The sequence below is a fragment of the Otolemur garnettii genome, unplaced genomic scaffold, assembly GCF_000181295.1.
Source record: "Otolemur garnettii isolate 467f Iridium unplaced genomic scaffold, OtoGar3 scaffold00039, whole genome shotgun sequence".
Taxonomy (NCBI): domain Eukaryota; kingdom Metazoa; phylum Chordata; class Mammalia; order Primates; family Galagidae; genus Otolemur; species Otolemur garnettii.
The window spans coordinates 6,073,445-6,081,582 of NW_003852434.1; positions in this window are offsets into that span (position 1 = coordinate 6,073,445).

An 8,138-nucleotide genomic window follows, 5' to 3' on the forward strand; every position below is an offset into this window, starting at 1 on the left:
CCTGCTAAATGTCTCACTGTCATTGTTACAAAGGTCCAAATCCCAAATGAAATCAAAATATCAGCGGTGACCTCACTCCTTTTCAACTCATGACAAAACCAAGTTATATTCATGTTCTTGAGCTATAATTACTTTAGTAACCTAGTCCACTTCACTTAATTGTGCAGATAAAAAGTGACGCACCTAACACAATATTTGATCAAGACATGCGTATGGGCTTAAGCAGGAAAGGTAACTTTCCTAAGGTTTTTGTCAGGAATCCTAATCATCATCTAAAGAAGCAGATTCTTTGGGCACCCTTGTTCCATGACCTTCACTGAGAAGGAAGACTTTTCCTTGGCAGGTCCATTTAAACAGATGAACATCTGAAGTCCTGTGCAACAACTGCTACACACACCCCTCTGGTGAGGGTCTTTCTTCCTGTTGAATTCTATTAGACCCAATTCCTTCTGCTTGGGTTCAAGGGCAAAAATCTCACACCTTACTCAAAGGGTCGTAAGGTAAGACAGGTTTCTACTGATTGCATTTGTCATTTTAAAAGAAAATTAACATAGTTACTTAAGTAGTATCTGTATTATGCATATTCTAGAAATTAATTTTACTATACAGTGACAGCACACACATGAACACACACACAGAAACTTTTTTTAAGAAAACTCAAAGGTATCTCTTATGAACTGTTATTAAAGAATATCAAATAATTTTGTTCTAGAAAATATCCAATTTCCATAATATACCATTTTGCTTACAATCTCAAAGGTATCAAACACAGCTAAACCCTATTATTTTCTTGGTTCTCTTCAACTGTTGCATTTGAATTTTAGACAACCTCATTTAGTTTCCTGAGTAATTTCCTTATTATTGACAATTTTTAATTATAATTAATAAGAACCAACACTTTTTACCTAAGAGTTAACTAAGATAATTTTGAGAGGAAAAGATAAAAACAACACTGTATTTCTGGTTCTTGGCTCAAGGGATGGGGCTCCAACAGATGGAATGATAGAAGAGTTCCACACCTCTCCCTCTGGTTTGCCTGAGAGCAGCCAAGCAGAGGTATTCTGTGGAATTGAAGTAAAAAACAGTCCACGTGGCTGCTCCTTCTTAGATTGACTTCCATGAATGGAAATGGTTCAACTGAGTGTACATGACACACATGTGAAGTGAAAGTTTAGTGTCTGGAAGATCATTTTCAGATATGGGCTCTTACCCAGGGTATAAGTTCCTATCTTGTCCACCTGTTTGTGGGGTTTTCTCATTTATCTTTCTGTCCCTTGACAGGTGGCCTTTACCTGGAATTAGCCAAGCTGAGAGGTCAAGTGCAGCTTTCAGAAGACCACCCTCACCTCTGACACCAACTGTAAGATCAAGGGGTTCAAAAAACCACCTTCAGTTTTGATAATTTGCTGGAAGGACTTAAAGAATTCCTTGAAAGCTATTATGCTCACAGTGATGTTTCATTACAGGGGAAGGACACTAATTAAAATCAGTCAAGAGACACATAGGGTAGAGTCTGGGAGAGCTCCAAACTCAAAGTTTTCATTATTCTCTAGTTCTGTTACCCTCTCAGGACTGACATTTGACAATGCTCACAGAATTTGGCCAATCAGAGGTATTCTCCTGAGCTTTGATGCTCAAGATTTTTACTAGGGTTTCATTATATACGTACGATTGATTTATTGATTGCCCACATGGCTAAACTCAGCTTCCAGGTCGACTGATACAAGTAACCCAAAACCCTCACCCTCAGTCACAGGATTGGTCTTTCTATAGTGGCTAGGCCCCCACCCAAGACTGTCAGACCACCTGCTTTCTAAGATTCAACATGGCCAGGCCAGATCGTCTCTCAACAAAGAGAGACGATCCTATCAGGTGTAATATTGATTCTCTCCCAGAAACAAAGAGTAAATTCTAGACCTCACTTTGACTAAGGCTAAGTTCTTTATTACACAGTCCCTAGTCTAAACCTAACATTTTTACCTAATGAAAAAAATAAATAAACACTTTTACCTAATGCCCTTCTCTATGAAGCAATCTCATAGCTCATGGACTGATGAATGTGACCTCATAACCAGAGACTGACATAATAGTTTCAGTTATTAGGGCTGCATAAGAAATCACCTAAGCTGAATAGTGGAAAGCTCTCATTTCTTTGTGTGAATAAGGAACTAAGGGAAGGTGCAATGCAGACAGATTGTGTCTGCTCCATGATGTCTAAGACCTCAACTAGAAAACTTAAAGTTTGGGAACTAAAATCCTCTGAAATCTCCCTTACTGACTCATGTATCTGGCAGTCCACACTAGGTATCACGTAGGGATCTGGATATACTTCCACTTAGGCATCTTCAGACAGTCCCACATCAGCTTCCTTAGAGCAGAGTGGCCCAGCTCCAAAGATAAACATCTTGAGAGAGTGAGCACCAAGTGAAAGCCATACCACCTTCTAGGACCTAGCTTGGGAGTCGCACCGTGTCAGCTCCACAGCACTCTGTACACCAAGGCAGTGACAAAGTGCCACTCTGTTTCAAAGGGGTGGGAAAGAGGCTCCATTTCTTGATGAGAGTAGCAAAGGTCTGAAGAGCACATGGGACCAGAAATATTGCTGTGGTCACTTTGTGGCAGCACAATCTGCCACATGGTGTAAATACACAGTCACCATACCTAACCTAAAGAGGTCTGGGCAGGAAACGAAGTGGGAATCATAATCCACAAGACATAACCTGCCTTGAAATTCAGTAAGTACATGTGAAAAAGAGGAACATGACATACAGCCATTTTGAAACCTCAAAAGACCACAAATACCTACAAAAGATGAAATAGGCTAGATAGAAGGGGTGAAAAGCTGTCACCAACTTGTACCCAGATCATGATAGATCCTGACCTGGTCTGACTTGTTCACCTTTGGCAAAGGGCAGTGAGTTTCTTGTCCATAATATCACAAAGTATGCACAACCCCACCCTCCATTCTCAAGCTTTCTAAATAACCCAGGAGCATTAAAAGAGGGCATTAAGCAGAGAGATATCAGGAGATGGTGGAGTTGCCCCCACAGTGGGCTAGGAGTGGGCTGTGCACGGTTGTGGGTCACAGGCTAGCCTGCTGCAGAGTTCTGGCTATGCCAGTGCCTAATCCACCCTGCCTGGACAAGAGGACAGCTAACATGGCAGTGATTCCTACATAGACACTAAAAGGGGGTCTTTAGATACTCACCTGCTCCCTTTCATCTGATACCTTCCTTCTTACTCTCTCCAGTTGAAAAGGCTTTACCTTGTCTGAGGAGAGTAGGGAAAAAAAAAAAGCATTTATTCTTTCAAGTGTTAAGACTTGAATAATACCCTTGAATACCTACTAAGGTAGGCCTTATTAGTGAACTGTGGCATTTGAATTGAAAAATTAGATATTTAACATCATTGTTCTTCAGTTTTATTCTGTCTGTCTCATACACAGAAATACAAAATGAGGCTCAAAATTCTCTAATAGCCACATTCAAAAAGTCAAATACAGAAGAATCTCTGTAAGTTGACCACCCAAGGACTATAACAAATATGTCAACATAAGAAATTAGGTGCATGTGGTGCATGTCCAGTCTATAGAAATTAGGTCAACTTAGGGAGGTGGTTAGTGTAGGGAAGTGGCCAATTATGGAGGTTATATTGTAAATAAAAATAATTTTGGTAATATATTAAGAATTTCTTTAATAGACTATATCCAAAATATTAACATTTCAACATGGAATCAATATACATATTATTGATATATTTTATATATTTTTTAATACTAAGAAATCTGGTGTACATTTTATAAGACATCTCAATTCAGACACAAACGTTTGATCAGTATTCAGATGTCATAAAATGTGAAGATGAAAAGTAGATCCATACACCCAGACGTACTCAAAAGTCTTCCAGTAACTGAATTCAGTTTCAATTTTTTAAATTTTAATTTAAATGAAATGGAATTAGACATTCAGTTCTTGAGTGACACTAGTCACATGTGATGATCTGGACAGCACAGGTCTAGATGCCCGGGCTGTGCTGAGTGGAAGAGCCTCAGAGAGTAAGGTGGTGGGAACTTTGCAGAATGGCTGGAGGTGTGTCTGGAGATTCAGGAAGCAGTTAATCATCCAAAATATGCTCCTGGCACAAGGATATTGTACAAATTAAGTGGCTATTCAGTGCCAAGTTTAAAATTCTAACATTGCCTGAAATTGAATGGTCAAAAAATGAACGGGCCAAATAAAATCACCTCTTATTAAAGATAAAGGATCCTCCTACAAACCTCAGCCGTTGGTTGGTGCTACAGTGCTGAGCTGGCTCTGGGGAGGCCAAGTGTTGCCCTAGTCAGGACAGATGAGGACTCCCTCCCTCCCGTCCTCCAGCACAAGGGCTGACTAGCATTTCTCTTGTGCTCTTAAACTGTTTCCTGTCTCTCCTAATCTAAGATGTGATTAAATTGAATTGCTTTCTAAATTTGTTATGTAATTTGTATGTAATGCCTCTGCTATTGGGTTTGAATACAATTGCAGTAGGATACACTAATTGATTTGTTTAATTTTATTTTCCATCCTTTGAATTGAAGCCTTTGGGACTCAATATGTAAAGTAATATGCAAATTGGGACTTTGATGCAAGAAGACTTGGCAGTTTTTTTAAATAAGACTCAAGCATTACTTGCAATCATTTAAGAGAGTAAATTCAAACAAAGCAACCTCTACTTGTCCTTCCATGTGATTAAATTTTGCTATACACAAACACATATATACAAAACACATTCAAAATCACTGAATATTAATTGATTATATAGGTCAAAGAACAATTATATACTTCCCTCATGATTTTTCCACCCCTAACCCCTTATTAAATAGAATAAGATTTTATAGGTTTATATAACTTTCACAGAATGAACCAGAGAATAGTTGCAAAAGGTAAATCAATCTATCAACAACTAGTGAGCACCTACTTTGAACTAAGAACAACAACTAATATTTATGACATACTTAGTATGGAACAAGCACTGGGCTCAGAATTTTATCTAGATTATTTTCCCTAGAGGAATTCAGTTAGGGACTTTCATAGATACATAGAAGATAAAATGCATCCCCTATATTCAGGGAGCTTAAATTTAGTGCCAAATGTTGGTATTAACAAAAGATGTTCCAGGAGTTGAAAAAAAAAAAGACAGGCATCATTTTGAACCCAAAGAAATTTTGTTTTCTATTCTCCTTCATCCCAAAATCTATAATTGTGGATGCAAGCATGATTCAAATACTAAGAGACAGATAGCCTTAATATGCAGTTAAGTTGATTTCAAAATAACTCTGTTCTGGGTCCTCCTTTTCCTTCTTCCAAATAAATGCCATTTTTCTTGGTTCAGAGGAGATCACAGATTTCAAGCCGTGAATGTAATCTCTCAAGGGGTTGTCGCTGTTTCTACAGTGTGGTTCACACAATAATAGCACTGGCAATTTCATCGCTCACCGCAGTTAATATATTTCAGTATGATCAAACCATAGTTTACAGGAAATTGCTAAACTATTGATGTCATGGATGAGGAAATCAGTACATGAGATAGCCAAGTCCCAGAAACCTCAGAAAATGAGAAGTTGAGGGAACAGAGCTTGTTTAGTTGTTGAGATAGCATTAACAGTGTGAGTGCCGTGGCTGACTTCAGATTGGAGGCAATGTGGAACGGCAGACAAACAGCCTCAACAGTCAGGGAGAGGCATCCTTGAGTCTAGATGCCATTGGCAGAGTAAGGTGATTACTTTCCTGGAGATACATGAACTATCATGGACCAAGAGCAATTTAAGAGTTCAGGAGTTTTTTTAGGGTTGTAAAGGCAAAGGCATTTGCATCAATCTACTGGAACTATTGTAACAAAATGCCACAGATAACCAGGCTTAAACAATAGAAACGTATTTTCTTATAGTTCCAGAGGGTGAAAAGTCCAGGATCAAGGTCCGGTAGGATTTGGTTTCTGGGGAGGGCTCTCTCCCTAGCTTGCAGACACCTGCCTGCTTGCTATGTCTTCACATGAATCATTCCCCCTCTCTCTTCCTCTCCTTACAAGGTCACCCATCCTATCAGATTAGAGCAATGTTTTTCAACATTTTTATCTCATAGTACACTTTAATCTGTAGTTAAACTTCTGAGGCACACTTAAATTATGTTGATCAATAAAAAGGATAAAATAAAGAACACACTGTACTTTGAATTTCTTTCAAAAATGATATAATTAATGATCTTTAAAATTTTTCTCTGTACACCTACAATCTTCTCATGGCACACAGTGTGCCATGACACACCAGTTGAAAAATCACTGGATTAGAGCCTAATACTTATGCCTTCATTAACCCTAAATTACTTCTAAAAGCCCTAATTACTGCCTAAAAGCCCTATCTCCAAATCCAATTGCATTGGTGTTAAGGCTTCAACATTTGAATTTGGAGGGGTAGGAACACAATTTAGTCCATAGCAATGTTCAAAGATAAAGAAGTCTAAACTCTTTTTCAGTGGAAGAAACTAAAGCTACTTTTTCTTATGCCCCTTTTTCATAAGAACCAAGGGCTGAAAATAATACAAGTGCCACCTACTCCATGTTCTAAAATAAGGATGTAAACTTTGTAAGTTGGTTGTGTTGAAAGACCAGAAATTATGCTAACATAGTATGGTTCCCTCTTGCAAGCTATAGGTGATGTTGAAGAAATAAGACTTCAAAGTAAATGTTGGGAAGAGAAGGTATTGAGAAGAAAATATTGTCCCTGAGCTGTATCTCCCTCACGAGGGAGAGTAATAGAAGAATTTCTCCCCAGTGAGATGCAACAAAAAGTTGGCAAGTGGCCCCAGAATTGTGGTGAATGTAAACACTGGTGCTTGACTTTCAAGAGAGTAAATCTAAAATTGAAGACTATATCTAGATTTGATTGCAGAAAAGAGTAAAAAGGAAAAGTCCTAAAGAAAGATAGCTGAACTTTCCACCAAGGAGGACCACTCCACAGAGCGAAGTGACCTCAACAGAGTTAAGCCAGAAGTTTGGGAAGCTGCAGTTAGAGATCTCCAGTGCAGGATCTCTGAGCAGCTCCCCAAAGTACCCCATGAGGACAAGTGCCAGCAATTGTGTACCTGCTATGTAAAGAACTCCCTGGGGTCAGATTCTAGAGGACCAACCATGTGTGCTTTTTGCCCTTGGCTTCTTACTCCCCCATCTTGCTCCTCTGAAATTGAACCACCTATGAAGCAGCAACCAGCAGAATTAGGGAGGAGTAATTTCAGAAAGTACAGAGAGCCCTTTTTTTTTACTTATCATAAGGTGGCATGTAGGTAGTTGAGCACAGATGCATGAGTGAACCCAGCCACAATCAGCCTCAAATGCTATATCTCCTAGCTAACTACAAAGCTCACACAAGAAGTGCTTACAAATATCTCTGAAAGTCATTTAGCTATGTGATACTAAGAATTTTGAAGGAAAAGTTAAACTTTAAGTAAGTTAACTGAATTTTATATGCAGGATGCAAATCATACTTGGAAATACAAAGGTTCCTAATATCTTGTTGACAAAACACTCAGGGATAGAGACAATGTTTATGAATTTGCAATCAGAGAGATCGAATTTCTAGGCCTAGTTCCACTACTAACTTTTTTAGGATCTTGATGAAGTCTCTCTCTGGGCCTTACTTTTCTCAAAATTAGTAAGGTGTTGGAGTCAATGAGCTCTATAGTTCTATGATTTTTTTAATTGTCTACCAGATCCTTCAGCACCACACACACTGGCAAAGGCAGTTTATGTAAAATTATCTCAAGCCTGGAAACAATCCCTCAATTTAAAAGTTGAAGAATTAGGAAGCAAAAGAATGTCAGGGAATTTTCCCATGTCACACAGTGATGGAGGAGCAATGCCAGAACAAGAATTCAGTTATTTGGAATCCAAGTCAGGAATATTTCAAAACACCATGCTTCCTTTTTCTAGACAGAATGACATGATTTCTCAAAGACTGTTACAGCTATTAGTAAATAACGTCCACAGCTATTTCTAGGCCATCTTTATACTGTGATAGATTGCAAAACAGTCACAAATTTATCCCTTTTCTGTATCCAGGTCCCTCTGTTATATAACTTGGAGGGTCTCCCTTTCCCTTCTGATTC